Genomic DNA, 16,135 nt, shown 5'->3' on the forward strand with positions numbered 1-16,135 from the left:
CCATTGTTTGAGGCAAAGGGAGTCCAGGTTTTCTGTTGACTGCGGCTGGAAGCATCCTAGCTACTGTATCATTCCCTTTTGGTTACTCACAATTCTAGACTACTTGGAGGACCTGGGGCACTGTTTTCAGGACAGTTCTCAATGGAGGAAAACAAATTAAAGTCACCATGTCTTGGGAGTTCTTCCAAGATTCAAAGCTATCTTTCATTACATGTTATTCTATACAAAATCAGAGACTTACCTAGTGCTCTGTGGAAAGCTCCTGAGTGTAAGATGGGGCTACCTTCCTGAAAGTGGCATCATTCCCATAAGAATAACTTCCTTCTGAAGCACTTGGAATGACACTTAATAATATCCGATTTCTCACAATGGTTCAGTAAAAGTATAGAGGAAGCTTCCTTTAACTCTCTTAGACTATCTCTCTTTACACTGGGCTCCGACTAGTATGTGTTTGCCTAAACTAAGAAGTAGTAACTGTGAAAAATCAGGAAAATAATTACGTTTGATATAAATGTAACTAATAAGTGCAAGTGGATCATAGCTACTCTGGACAGAAGACCTATGTTCCTATTAATGTACAGACCTAACAAAAACTAAAACTTAAAATGTTTTGCTAAAAATTGAGCTTATATTTGAGACAATGTTTATATTATTTGGGATCTGAAAAATCGTTGGTAGCCAATTAGTACACTGAACAGCGAATAGAAATGCTGAGGTAAGATAAAACTCCATTTCTTAGCATAAAGGAACAAACAAGTGGCTCTAACATATCAATCTGAAATATTTCCTACACCATTTTCAGGTTGTTTTTCACTATTAGATTATATTGTGCTAATGTCGAATTCCAATGCTGAAACGGATTAGCTACTCTAAGCTCTTGTCTCACTAAAAAAAACTCCAAAACAATACCACCACCACCAAAACACCCAAGGTGCTAAGTAAAACGAATAAAATATTTTAAAATATACATCTTTGAGACAGCAAGTTATTAAGGAATATTCAAAGGGGTTAAAGATTGAATAAAAGTGAAAACTCAGCAAGGTAAGTAAAGTAACAGCTATTGCTTTGAGAGCATTTTTTGAATTCTGTAAACTTATAGTTTTTATGGCATCAGAGGGCACAGAGTTTGTTGACAAAGCCTAGGGTCCTCCCAACCCTACATAAAGCCAGATTGCAAAAAGCTAAACCATGAATGTAAAGGTGACTTAGAAACAAAATCAACTTCTAGGCACTGTAAGGAAAACTGCTTTCCTTGAACTATGGCATTTGGAGTAAGGGGAGAAATAAATTCCACTGAGAATTTATAATAACAAGTTAGCCTATATGAGAATTGGCAGCCCAAATTCATACTAACCGGGTGGTCCAAAAACAAAAACCAAAAAACCTCGCTCTAGAGATTCTAGGCTGAAAATACCCACCCCCCCCCCCCCCCGCCCCGGCATCTGGCAAAAACAAATGTAAATCCTCCCTAGAGAAAGCCACCTTCAACCCAGGGTTCAAAGAATTCCTGCAAATAGAGTTCTAATATATGGGTTCATATTTTAAAATCTGAAAACACACTAAAAAATAATGCACAATGACTGAAAGCCAAAGAAATGACAGCAGAATCGGAGCTGCTAATAAAGGATTTCAGATATCTAAATTACCAGACAGCATGTAAAACATACTTAATATGTTGAAGATAAAAAAGGGATTAAAATTTCTAGTTAGAAATTTCTGCTTAGAAAAGTAACAGACTACAAAAGACTAAACAAATTAGAAAAAAAGTGCAACTTTTGGAAATGAAAAATATAACTGCATATCAGCAATGAGAATTACTGAACCAGAAGAAAAACTTGAAGACAAAACGCAGCCAAGAGAGCTAAAGAAATAAAACAACTGAAAGGGTAGTTAAGGGATATGAGGAACAGAGAAAGACAGCCTAACATGTGTCTCAGTTTTACAAGGTAAAGAAAAAAAAAATTATTCAGAAGCTGTATTTGTCAAGTTAACATTGACTGACAATTTTCTAGAACTTAAGAAAGACACCAACCCACGGATTCAGGAATCTCAATGAAACCCAGAAAGTACAAAAGAAATCTGTACTTAAGTACATCATAATGAAATTGCAGTCAAAGATGAAGGCAAAATAAAAAAAAAAGCAGCCAGAGAGAATAGGAATGACACGTAGATCAATGACTGACTTTTCAACGTGAACATGGGAAGCCAGAAGTAAGTGGAATAATATCTTCAATGTGCTGACAGAAAACAGTATCAACCTGAAGTCTCCACTCAGTAAAAATCTTCCTAAGAACAAGGGTCAAATAAAGACATTCAAATAAATAAAAAGAGAGTGTGCAAAGAGCAGACTTCCACTAAAGGAACTTCAAAAAGTATGCATTCAGATTGAAGGAAAGTGGTCCCAGATGGAAATCTGGAATAAAAGAAGGAATGATGAGGAAAGAAAGTGGTAAATATGTTGGTTCATCTAAACCAACACTGACTAAAATAACAATAAAAGATGATAAAATCTTGGGGAATTAAAAAAGAAACTGAAATATAAGACAACATAAGACAAGTAATTTATAAATCAGGAGGGTATACTCAGAATTAAAGTGTTCTGAAATGATTAAAATTTTTGGAGAAGGATTAAAATGCTGATCAGCTTTAGACTGATAACTTTAACTTGTGAGGTAGAATTTATAGGCCAATTAATTCCTAATAGAAAAGGAATAGTGTGTAACTTCCAAAGTAGAAAGGGAGAAAACAAATAAAAATAAAATTCAAAAGAAGCTAAGAAGTAAAATAACAGCAGCAAAAAAGGTGGTAAAAAATAAAACCATCAGATAAGATGGCAAAAGTAAGTCCAAATAAGTCAATAATCACTGTAATACAAATTAAATGGTCATGTTAAAAGACAAAGATTGTCATACTGTATTAAAAAAATTCTAACAATAATTCCCAACTGCATGCAGTTTATAAGTGACTCACTGGAACATAAGAATATAGTAAAGCTGAAAAGAGGTTGGAAAAAAGATATCATCAGGCAGCTTCTAACTAAAAGAAAGGTTACACAGCTATGTGTATGAGGCAAAAAGGACTTTAAGGTGGAAAGATCTATAAAGAGTCATTATATAATATAAAGAAATTCCATTTCTAATCAAGCAGTCAAAAATCAGGTTGCAGAAGATTCTAATTACACAATAAGTAAGCTTTATCTACATAGATAACATTGTTCTTAATTCATACAGAATACACATTACACTCTCTTCAAGCAGATAGGGAACTTGTAAAAAACTAACCACCCAACGAAACCATAAAGCAAATCTTAAAAACTTCAAAAGGTAGATAACACACTGACTATATTTTCTGACCATAATGTAATGAGTGATAAAAAGATCTCTCTCTCTACCCAAAAATACATGTTTAAAAATTAAGAAGCAATTCTAAATAATTCATGAACCCAAGAGAAAGATGAAAGCCCAATAAAATCATGAGGTAGCAGGAACAAACTACAGTTCTTAGCATAGCTATTCTAAGTAATAAAATTTATGAAATACTGAAATTGACCCAAAGAAAACAATCAAAATTTCTTTCCTTAGAAGATGAAAAAGTGTCTGTTTCAACAAAAAGCTTTTTGAGAAGATTCTTTTCTCAACTTTATCATCCAAATAAAACTGCTAATAGCTAAATAGTTGAGAAGGTATACCTAAAACATAAAGATCCTCCCTCCATTTTCAGTAATGGATCATACAGGCGCCTCTGCAAAGAACATCATTAAAATGAATGAACGAACAAGGAAACAAATCAGTTCATTCATTCATTCAGTGATTCATATCGAGAGTTTATATGTGTGTGTGTGTGTGTGTGTGTGTGTGTGATATAAGCAGCCTTGGAAGATCTTTACCCAACTACTGACGTTTTTCTGGGAAGAATCTTTGATAAATTATCACTAGTCAAGTAAATGCTTAAGAGAGCCATTATTTGAACAGCCATTCTAATATTTAGTAAGACTAAAATAAATTATCTTATTTAATTAAAACATCATAGATCTGTTTTATTTTGATTTTCAGAGAAGGCCTTTAAAATGTTTCAATAAAGGCTGTTCCATACCCTCACTTCTCCAAAGATTATACCTAAAAGAAGCATTATTATATGACAAGGTTGGAGCACTCCTGATTCTATTACATATTTATATTTATATATACTTCAATATACAATTGAAAAAGAATTAACAATGTCATGATTCATTTAAAATTGCTTTTAATATATTAAAATATATTACTCAACTGCTAAAAAACTGCCAATGGCACCTTGCTGTCTAGAACACTGAAATCCAAACCACACTGCTTGAATTATAAGACCCATTTATAGTCTGGCCCCATCTTATGTGACCACCCTCCCCTCCAGGGCTGCAATATCTACCACTTGCACAACTGCCTGTAGAGGGTCAGCACTGCTCAACAAGAGCCAATCAGTGACGCCATTCTATCTAGGGTTCCTTTGCTCTACCATTCTCCTTCCTGGAATTCTTTAATTACCCTTCAAGGTCCAGATGAACTTTAACTTCTGTTATGAAGACCTTCCAGATATTTCTAGGCCTAACATACTTTTACAAAAATTCTTCCTTCACCAAACGTAGCATCCCAACTTAATGTTAATTGTTTTTTGGTTTTTGTTCACTTGTTTATCTACCCATCAAAATCTGGGTAGGGTCATGCTTTATCCTCTCTGCCTCCCTTGCCATGAACTCAGTATAGTGATAAATAGACACAGAAGATGCTCAAAAAATAGTTGCTGAGTGCCTCTTGAAAGAATATAGGAGAGGCAGTCTAGGCCTAACTCTTTTTTTTTTTTTAAGATTTTATTTATTTATTTGACAGAGAGAGAGAGATAGCGAGAGCAGGAACACAAGCAAGGGGAGTGGGAGTGGGAGAAGCAGGGAGCCCGATGTGAGGCTTGATCCCAGGACCCTGGGATCATGACCTGAACCAAAGGCAGACAGACGCTTAACGACTGAGCCACCCAGACATCCCTAGACCTAACTCTTGCATAACTATAAATCATACCACACACACACACACACACACACACACACACACACACACACACACACACAGTATTCCCTTTAAATATTCCACCTTCTTCAATTAAGAAGGGAAAATATTACCTTTTTTACCTACTTAATTACATTGCAATAAACAAATATTATGAACAAAGGTGTTTTTTTTTCTCCAGGAATTTTAATAATATTTTCTCATTGGCACTACCTAATTGAAGAATACAAGTCTTTTTATTTTCTTGAGAGCATAAATGTTTTTAAATGTTGTACAAGTGGAAGCCATGCATCAATACCAATCGCCCTCCCCCCCCATCCTACTACTGACATATTGGCATAAATGGCTGCTGATAATCCTCATGCACAAAAAGTGCTATTAGTTATTGAAGGTCACCATGACTAGATGAAAAGATATTCCACTTAGCCTTTGGGGAATAGATTCCCATTCCTGATCTAAACAGTTGAGTTCCACTGTTTTTCATTTCCTCTTGTAATTGTTGGTGAGTGTACATGAAAGCCTGCATGTGTACATGTATAATGTGTGTGTGTGTGTGTGTGTTGAGCAGGGAGGAGGGAAGAAAGGAAAAGAGAGTTAGACATCTGTTCCATAGGTTTTTAGTAAATGGTAGCCACAGATAGAGGACAAATGGATGGATGGATAGATGGATGCACACATGCATGGATGGAGACTGTTTTAACCAAAAGTCAGCACCTCTCAGAGGTCTTCGAAGTAGACCTAAGCCACTTTCCTACTTTGAGTCTATTATATATTTAGAAAAAGAAATGCCAAATTTAAGTTTATGAACTCCTGCTAAATTTTAAACCCTTGCATTTAACAAAGAACTCTTAATTTCCGCAAAAAAAAAGGTAAGATGATGAAATGTAACTAGGTTATTTATAAGATACTTATAAGATATACTTAAAAATTAATTTATAGCACACCCTAAATGGCACAGTATAGTAATGACACAAATTAGCAATCAATCATATGATAAACTTGTACTTCTGTCAATCTTATCAGAGTACATCAGCACTTGAATACAAATCTCAGAGTCTAAATTTGAGGTCACTGAGAGTCAACATCAGTGATTCTCGAGTTTCCCAGTGCTAATAAATGGGTTGGGACTTAGACATTCTGGCATCGCTAGGGCAGTAACCATTTGGAATAACTGAAAGTTTTAAAACTCAACTGGAGCAGTATTCATTAGAATTATGTTTAAAAAGCAATCAGCACTATTTTAAGTTATGATTTGCCAAGAAGCTACTGTTAGGCCATAACTGATTGCTTGAGCAGGAACTCTGCTCTTGAAGTTTTTATTCCTCAAGTCTGTGGGCTGTCAGAGCAGTATCATGACAAAGTTTTTCCCATTTGCATGGTTAAATGTACCCCAAGGGGAAATTTCCTTCGCAAATAATATTTAGAGTCAAGAGAATTAAAGAAACTTGATTAAATGAAAGAAAGAATAGTTTCTAGATCAAGACTTAATTAGTATTCACTTGATTTAAAAGCACAAGGATATAATGTATCACTGTAAATAGCATCTTTCACATGCATTTGTCTCAATGGAGCTATGAAATAAATGGCACATAAAATGAATCAAAAGGTAACAGTCAATGAATGGAAGTAGTCAGGTAATGAATGATCATTACCTCTTTCTCTTGCTGGATCCATCTCCTGCTGGATGCATCCAAATTCATCCTCATTCATCAGGTTTATGGAATGTCTACTCTGTGTGGAGTATTATTGTCCCAGCCCTCACACAAAATCTCAAAAAGTCCAGGAAGGAGGTTTGAGATATCAAGGCAGAGGGCAAGGCAGAGATATTGGCACATAGTAGGCTCTCAATAAACGGCAGCAATTCCTTTCCTTTCCCTTTCCATTCCCTGGATCTTCTTTATATAAGTGGCATATTTGAGCTGTGAAACTTAAATCAGAGGATTGAGAATATGTTTGATAAAAGTCTTAAATTTATGTCATAATCTAAAAAGATAAAGAACTTATAGATTCAAAAGTTGGCAATAAATGAAAAAAGTTTAAAACATGGTATGACAGGATTTTAAGTGATCCTTTCAATGTGGATTCTATTAATGTTATTGTTGTTTTAATGCTTATAGTGCCATAAATAATTAGAGAGGGAGAGAAGAAGGAAGGAAGGAAGGAAGGAAGGAAGGAAGGAAGGAAGGAAGGAAGGAAGGAAGGAAGGATGGAAGGATGGAAAGGAGGGAGGAAGGAAAGAAAGAAGGGAGGAAGGATGGGAGGGAGGGAAGAGGAGGAGAGGAGAGAGAGAAAATTGTACAAAGCAGAAATACTTTCGAGGTCTGTAGTAGAAAAAGCACCATATTCTGTCCTGAGCTCTGTCCCAACTGGGTATCCCTGAACAGAATACTGCACAGTGTGGCTTTCCCTTATATGAACTATAAGATGAGGTAGCTGACCAGATTTTCTCCAAGATCTATTCTCACTCCACCATCCCATAGTGCAAGCCCAATGAACTAGTGGCAGATAAGAGAGATACAAAGTTCTATGCCTCTGTGTTATAGTGTTTATCCCCTAAGTTCAAATCCTACTACAAGACACTGAATATGGGGAGCCTGTGTGGCTCAGTCGTTAAGCGTCTGCCTTCGGCTCAGGTCATGTTCCCAGGGTCCTGGGATGGAGTCCCGCATCAGGCTCCCTGCTCAGCGGGAAGCCTGCTTCTCCCTCTCCCACTCCCCCTGCTTGTGTTCCCTTTCTTGCTGTCTCTCTCTCTGTCAAATAAATAAAAATCTTTAAAAAAAATAAAAAAAAAAGACACTGAATATGATTTCTACCAGAGTTTGCTGAAGTCAGTCTACAACTCAAACCCTGGTGCCACTATTTACTAGCTCTGATGTTGGACAGGCTACTTAATCTCTCTGTTCCTCAGTTATCTATCCCACAGGGTCATTATGTGGATCAAAGTTTAAATATAATATGTAAAACATATATTGCATGGCATCTATTAAACATTAAATGTGTCATCTACTATTGTTGTTATTATAACAAAGATGTAATACAAACAAAACCAGCAGAGGATAGAAGGAGTACATAGAAGAGTACATGATGAAAATACTTAGGTATGTAGTTGGTCATTAGGAGGCTGGTGATCGGTAAGCTCAATGACACAGTAATCTGATATGGTTACCAGAAAATGCTAGGAAAACGCAAAACACTTTACACAAAGTCTGTAAAGGGGAAGATAATCCTGATATACTGAAGTAATTTGTTCATTCTGAGCACCAAACTTTTAGAAATAGAGTATGAAAAGACTCAAATTATAAAAATAGGAACAGTTTAAGATTCAGGACAAATTGTCTTCAAATATTTAAAACACTCTCATGTCAAAGCAATGTATTTATTCAATATGACTCCCTGGAAAGACCAGGAATAGTCAGTAGAAGAGGAAGCCAGTTTTCAGTTTGGAATGGAATGGACTTGTTGGGGAAGTAAAAAATCCCTGGAGCTATTCAGTACTGACTAATGACAACTGGACGTGCAAGCACCAACTCCTGGTAAGAAAGCTGAAGTTCTCACTCAAGAGAAAATTCAATCGAAGGGTGAACACAAGACTTTCGACATCCCTTCCACCTGCATTTTATGATGTAAATGTCTAGTAACATAAATTGTAATAGCATTTCTCATGTACAGAATGACCATTTGGCATGTATGCAAGACAATGGTGTTAAATGAGAGCACAGAATTAATATTAAAAGTTCAGATATCTCCATTAAATTTTTGGCTGGAGTTGTCAACCTATGGCCAATCTTAGTGGCTTGAGTTGACTACCAGCCATACACAGATCTTCAATTTAAAAGAAATGCAACAAAAATATTGTATTTTTCACCCATAAAGTGGATAACTAGCTCATTAATGCTCCAAAGTATTTCTGTAGTTAGTATAAACCTAGGTAAATTATTCTAATATTAATTATAATTTCAGACATAGTCTGACAGTTCTAATGACATTGTTTAAGCCATTTTTGATTTTTCATGTTTCCCAGAAGAGATATACAGACCTGTAAAACATAGTTGGCTGGGTCACCAACTTAATTTTGACCTCAGGACAAGTCCTTTAACCTCTCTGAGATCCAATTATCTTATCTATTTAAAAAGGGGGAACAAGGGATGGCAATAAGTAAGTATTTTCTAAGGTCTTTTACACTCTAAAATGTGCTTTTATGAAACGACCATCCTTCAAAATAAAACTCAAAGCACATTTCCTATTTCTTTACTTGTTCATCATTTTTCCCAGTGAAGACATCTTCAGCCATAATACAGGGATATGAAGCCTTCAGTCTATAACACCACCAGCAACTGCTCTATGAGGCAGTTTTATTCTGTCCTTCTGGGGTTTGGAAGAAGTTACTTGACTGAGGGAGGGGATTTTACAGCTAGAAGCCATCTTCACATCAAGCAATAATTAACTATAAATAATGGACAAAGCAGCTTTGGTGACAGGAAGGGAGAGTATAAAATGTCTCTTTCATAAATACAATCTTGGAATGAACCATTTACTCTAACTTTACTTCCTAAATGCTTTATTTTCTCAGGCCTTCTAGACCCATTTCAATGAGTTTATATTAAAAGTTTATCCTCATGTGTTGCTATGTTTGAGTTTCCAATGATAAAAGAAAACATATAAAGTCAACTTACCCATCAATTTTTCACCCTTAGCCAACTATTCCAATGACAATAAACTATTCCTATAGTTATTATTCCTATATTAAAAGTTTATCCTCATGTGTTGCTATATTTGAGTTTCCAATGATAAAAGAAAACATATAAAGTCAACTTACCCATCAGTTTTTCACACTTAGCCAACTATTCCAATGACAATAAACTATTCCTATAGTTATTATTCCTATTCCAATAAACTATACCAGTAACTCCCAACATAAAACCTGTTCAACTGTACTTTGAAGTCATAAGTCTTTCTCTATAAATATTTAGCCTGAAATCAAGCTCCACAATTATATTCTGTTGGACTATTTTCTTTAAAAATGAACTACTTAAAAAAAATGAGATACAAACTATTAGACAAGGTCCCTTTAAAGAGGGACTGGACAAAGTGCTGAGAACAATCTGTACTGGCAGGGGACAAAAAAGATGACCTAATAGGTCTATTCTGTCTCTAATTTCTGTGATTTGAGGATTTTTTTACTCCTGCAGTAATATTTGTGAGTTTAACAGTTTCTCAAAACTATTATTAGTTACCAAGGAAACACAAAATGTTTGCAGAAATAAATAAGCAAATGGACTGGACCTAAATAGCAGGTTTTTCCAGCTTCCCATTTAATAATTGTAGTGGCGTCATATTATCAATTCTTCATTCTCTCCAAGTCATTCTGCTCACCTACTGGCACGCTCACTGGAGACCCATAGCCAAGTCATAACATCCGATGTAAACCAAGAACAGGAGGTTCCTGGATCAACAGGAGAGTCTCAAACGTAGACTTTGCTGCTTCACTTGTTGAGGAACAAAAACTATAGCACTGTCAGTGGGACATCAGGTAGTGGTTGGCTTTGTGACCACCATTTCGAGGGACAATATGCAAATTGCTTTTAAATGACCCACTGTCTACAGAAAGGCAATGAACATGATTAAAATATATACAGATAAAAAGACACAATATGCATATATGGCCCATAGTGGGAAAACACAGATGTTTTATAAATGTTTATAAAAAGACTAGAAGGGAACATAGTGTGGTTGACCCTTAAACTATGTGGGGATTAGGGGCACTGAATCCTGTGCAGTCAAAAATCTGCGTATAAATTTGTCTCCCCAAAACTTAATTACTAACAACCTACCATTGAACAGAAGCCTTACTAATAACATAAATAATTAACACATATTTTGTACCCATATTATATATTGTATTCTTGTGATAAAGTATGCTAAAGAAAAATATATTATTAATAAAATCATAAAGAAAATATACTTACAGTACTGCACTGTAAAAATTCTGCATATAAGTGGACTCATGCAGTTCAAGCCTGTTTAAGGGTCAATTGTACCTCTCTTAATAGTTGGCAGTATTCACGAGGTAGGGCTAGATGTAAAATGTCTTTTCTACTTTTCTGCATTTTTCAAATTATCATGGGCATTGAACTGTTCTAAAATTCATTTTCAAAGCCACAAAAAATCATCTTAATAATAGGCTTCTCATTCTCTAGTATTACTACTGTATTACCACTGACACTGTTGCTATAATCAGCCTGAGTTTGCTCTAAAGTGCATTAGTCCCTGCTGTAAAATCAAAGTCAGCTGAAGTATGACTAGGAATAGTTGATGGGCTTCTGGAAACCTCAAGGACTAGAGACGACAGGAGATTTGGGTTGCAGATAAGAGCAAGTGGGTCTCTATGCAAATCCAGGTTCACTGTAACCCATTAATTGTTGGTGGAAGGCTCTAGGTGCGCAGTGCACGTGGTGTGTGCTGCCTGGAGATGGGGTAGGTTTTGTGTGGGCACTTATTTTTTTTTTTTTAGATTATTTATTTATTTATTTGACAGAGAGAGAGAGAGAGAGAGAGAGAGCAGAAGCAGGGGGAGCAGAGGGGAGGGAGAAACAGGCTCCCGAGTAGGGAGCCCCACGACAACAACGACGACGACCGTGACGACGAGCCCGAGGACACGGGGCTCCATCCCAGGACCTTGGGGTCATGACCCAAGCTGAAGGCAGACACTCAATCAACTGAGCCACCCAGGCGCCCCTTGTGTGGGCACTTATGTGTACAAAACTAGGCAGAAGACGCCTGGGCAACAGAAAGAAGAGTGAAAGGAACAGGTTAGAAAACTGTTCAGGTGTCTGGCTGGCTCAGTGGGTAGGGTGACTCTTAATCTCAGGGTTGTGATTTCAAGCCCTAAGTTGCAAATGGAGCTTACTTAAAAAAATAAAATGCTCTTTAAAAAAAAAGAAAGTGTTTTTGGCATGGAGAGAAGGTGCTTTTGCCCTGAGACATCCTTTTTGGCTCTACATTCTATAGCTGCCCACCAGTGGTGCTCAGTCCCTTCCTCTTAAGTTGTGTAGCAGCAGAGGAGAGATCAGCACTGGATACATGGCAGGCTAGCCCAATGCTCACAGACAAAGCTGCTTTGCAAGAAGCCTGCCAGTGAGGTATTAGAATGTTCCCTGAGGTGGTATACTTTAACGCCAAAGGCTCACACTCGGCTAATCCAACTGCAGCCTAATGTAATGCAAGCCTACAGAACTTTTCCCCATGCCATCCTGGATCTGTCCCCACTACGCTCAGCTTCTCATATAGGACTATACCTGTTGATAAGAATTGTTTTCCTTTGTGTGTTATAGTGTTTTCACATACACTATTTTATAGATGCAAAGGAGCAAACATATCACACTCAAAAGTTAGTGTTACTATCTCATAAATTCCAACAGAGCTTCCAGGGAGTGGGGCTCATCACCCCTTAACTGATGAAAGAAGCATTAGTGAAAATTGGGGGCAGCTGGGAAGAAAGGTGCAGTTAATTATGAATACTGCTTCTCTTGCACTTATTTCGATGACTAAAAGACTTCACCAGTCACAAGAAGAAACAAAGCCAGGAAGACAGGGCATGAAAGAAAGAGTAGTCATTTCACAAAGAGAAACTGGCTTTGACATTCTTGGTAACATGTTAATGGTATTTTTAAACAGTTAAATGACAATATTGTGTACATTGCTAATAACATCGGTTTTTGTGGTCACTGTATTGAACTCCTGGCATTAGCTTGAACCACCGGAAATTGCTGATTATTCAACTGTTTTTGACTACCTAACAAGAGCGATTCGTATAGTTCAATTTAATCGATATATTCTAGTTTCCACCCTTATTGCCTATACACCCTTCTTCCTCATTAGAAAGCAATTAGATTGGTAGAAAAATTCCTTTGAACCATTTCCAAATAACAACTTAAAGCTACTGCTGATTTAGATCATAAATTTAAATTACTCATTACAGAAAGGACTTTAATTTGTAGTTAAACTTATTTGTAGGAAATTTTGGATTATAAAATAAGTCATATAGCAATTGGACAATAAAATTTTCAGTAAAAAAGGAAGTAAAATTTTCTCAGCCAAGACTGAGGCACAGTGGTCATAACTCCATTCTTTTGATAAATACACATCAGAAGCCAAGACAACAAAAATTACATCTCAAAGAGAATGTTCATAGGAAGGGAGAAGGAAATAAAAGTCCACTTGCGGAGTCCTGTGGCCAACAGAACATAATACCAATGGCTGGTTGGAGTTTCCAAAGAAGACCCAGGGTGCTCTCGTGTCAGATAAATATCCCCCCTGCTCAAGACGCTTGACTTTCATCTGTTGGAAAACTGTCATATTATTCTAATTTTATTAGGCCAAAACATGTTACCAACATCCTCAAAAAAGCTGTCTTATCTTATATACAAATAGTCTTAGTCTTATATACAAATCCATGATGTCTCCAATGTGAACAACTACCCTAGGGTTATTCAGTGCATAATCAGGGTGGCTCTGGTGGGTGGCCTGCAAAGGTCAGTCTTGGTTTTCCTAGTTTAACATTCAATCTGGAAAATAAAGATAGAAACTTCTCAACTAAATCTGAGCATTTTTTTAACTAACACTTCTGAGTGATTCTGAGCAAACCATTAAGAGAAGACTAAGGCTGTATTCATAAACACTGGTTCAAATCACTACATTTGTTACTTACTAGCAGTATGACCTTGGTCAAGCCGTTTCACCCTTCCAAATGTGTTTCTTCACCTGAAAAGTATGACTAATACCACCTTACAATGTTGGAGTACTTGTAGAACACTAAGCACAGTGACTAGCATGAACTAAAAAGCTCAACAAATGTTATTATTGGTTCCTGAAGAGTGGTATACATCGTGATCTCAGTTGGAATGCTGAGTCATAGCTGGGTCAGACATCACTGCTTCAGGGAGTAACACAGCACCAGGCAAGGCACACAAGGAGTTCTAATCCTCTTTTCTCTTGCTTCATAACCCTAGACAAGTGTTGTATCCACTTAACTTCTCTGTTCTTCAGCTACTACAGTTAAAGAAAAGGAGGAAATAATGCTGACATATTTTACAGGGCAAGTGGGAAATCAAAAATATGGAAATAAATGCAAAGCATAAGTACAAAAATGTGGGAAAGAAATAAAAGAGTCCAATGTTAGGAAACCTGTACCTATCAGAGGGGAAAGGAGGCAAAACCAGTTACAAAAATGCTGGCTTTGGGTAAAGATACTTTGTCACCAGTTTGAAGCTGAGATGCAGGTGTTTATGCAACTTTCACAACAATCATTTTATCTCACTGAATGAATCAAATCTAGCATAAAAGTCTCAAAAACATGTTTAATAAGTACAGGGCAAGTATAGGAGACTAAAAAGATTCAACCACACTTCACAACTATAAGGTAGGATAACAAAACTAACAAACCAATATCTAAAATGTTAATATGAAAGTGTAAATCAAATATTAAATTTTAAGCTCAGTGGAAGGGTACAGTCATTGGTTTCTCAAAAGAGTATATATAAAAAGCAGAAGTTTAACAGGCTTCTCAGTAGAGAGTGATATAAAAGAACTATCAAAGTGAGCCCACAGTTTAGCAGATGACACACGTTTTTGTGCCCTGTATATTTTTTTCACGATTTTCACTAATATATTCTCTGCAACCAGCCTTTCTCTACTCCAAACTAAGGAAGAGAAACAAACTGCTTTCATTATTCCTGTTTGACAAAACATATATAAACAGTAGTTCGATACACCTATGTACATCATAATAGGAAGCAATCCTATTTTAATGTTTATTTAAAAAGTTAAATAGACTCAAGTCATTAAAACTACTCAATTCATTTGAAGCTTGCAAATAAGGCAGCCACATCCCTAATTTACTTAGCAGATTCACCTAGTTGGTTAGAACTTCAGAGATTAATTCTCTTATTAATGTGCAAAATAATTAGGAGGCTAATTCTCATTTCCCAGAAAAAGAATTTTTAAAAGTAAATCTGCCCCATACTAGAGGCTTAATTCAGTCATATTTGATCAGTTTCTTCTTTCTTCTCATGTCTTTGTTTTCTAGTAGAAGAGAACAAATGGATTAAAACTGGTCCTGAAGTTCTATTTTTACACTTTGTCTTGAAAGTACAGCATAAAACATTTATTTTTTTTTAAATAAATACTTTCCCTGACAAATAAACATTAGTTTGAACTACTTTCGTTAAAACACAGGCATGCAGAAATGAGGAACTAGGAGGTTCTTTCAGGAAAACACTGAAAAAATAAGATTTCATCTGGCCTTCCCATCATCACTTGAAGAATTGTTTGGTAGTTACATCATCAGGAAATAAAATACTATCCTCTGAGGACCCCTACTCTTTACAAAAAGGGAAGAGAAGGTTTGAAGTCTAAATCACCCCCGGGATGTCTCAAAAAAAAAAAAAAATCCAAAAAACTAAAAAAGGCTTCTGGCTCCCTCTCCTGCCTCCCCCCAGCAACCAAAAAACAAATGTAACAAAAATATATTTACAAAAGCTTAAATAAGAATAACAGGATGTGCATTTAAGAATCTGAAGCAGTAACAGGAGCTTTAAAGCCCCAGAGGGAGAAGAGTTACTAACGGATTGACCATGACCCCCAATGACTTGGTTAGCCAGGCAGGAGGGCGCCGGCGTCCCGGGCCCGCAGCCCATTCCCCTCCGCGGGGAGCCAGGGACCGACCGTCCGTTCACACGGTCCGAGCGTCGGCGGACCTGGGGCGCATTGCCGCTGTTGCGCCGCCGCCGCCGCCGCCGCGGATCCGGCTGTCATCCGCGCCCCCGCCGACCGCGCCGCACACGCGGAGCGCCTTATAAGGCAGCGCAGTGACGTAACGCCCTTAGGCCGGGCGCGCTCGGCGCCCCGCTCGCATTGTTCGGGTGACTCCCGGAGCGCGCACAGCCCGCTCGCAGCGCTGCGAGACTGCGGCCCCCTCCGGCCCCCGCCCGGCCCCGGCGCAGGCAGCTCAGGTAAGCCCAGGAGAGCCGCTCAGCTCCAGCAAGGGGCATAGCTGTCAGAGAACCAGGCGGACTGTAAGTGGCTTTTAAAGTTAGCATCAC

General features: G+C 37.3%; 2 protein-coding genes across 7 annotated transcripts in view; one reads left to right on the forward strand and one right to left on the reverse strand.

Annotated features, from left to right (window-relative positions):
• Window positions 1–16,135, reverse strand: part of CMSS1 (cms1 ribosomal small subunit homolog) — a 377,532-nt gene that overhangs the window by 302,579 nt on the left and 58,818 nt on the right. The gene's annotated exons all lie outside the window — the stretch shown is intronic.
• Window positions 15,926–16,135, forward strand: part of FILIP1L (filamin A interacting protein 1 like) — a 53,127-nt gene continuing 52,917 nt past the window's right edge. For all 5 annotated transcript variants that reach the window (XM_027582441.2, XM_027582442.2, XM_027582443.1 and 2 more), the window contains exon 1: window positions 15,926–16,045. The gene's annotated coding sequence lies outside the window, so the exon portion shown is untranslated. The remainder of the gene's footprint in view (window positions 16,046–16,135) is intronic.

This window comes from Zalophus californianus, chromosome 1, assembly GCF_009762305.2.
Source record: "Zalophus californianus isolate mZalCal1 chromosome 1, mZalCal1.pri.v2, whole genome shotgun sequence".
Taxonomy (NCBI): Eukaryota; Metazoa; Chordata; class Mammalia; order Carnivora; family Otariidae; genus Zalophus; species Zalophus californianus.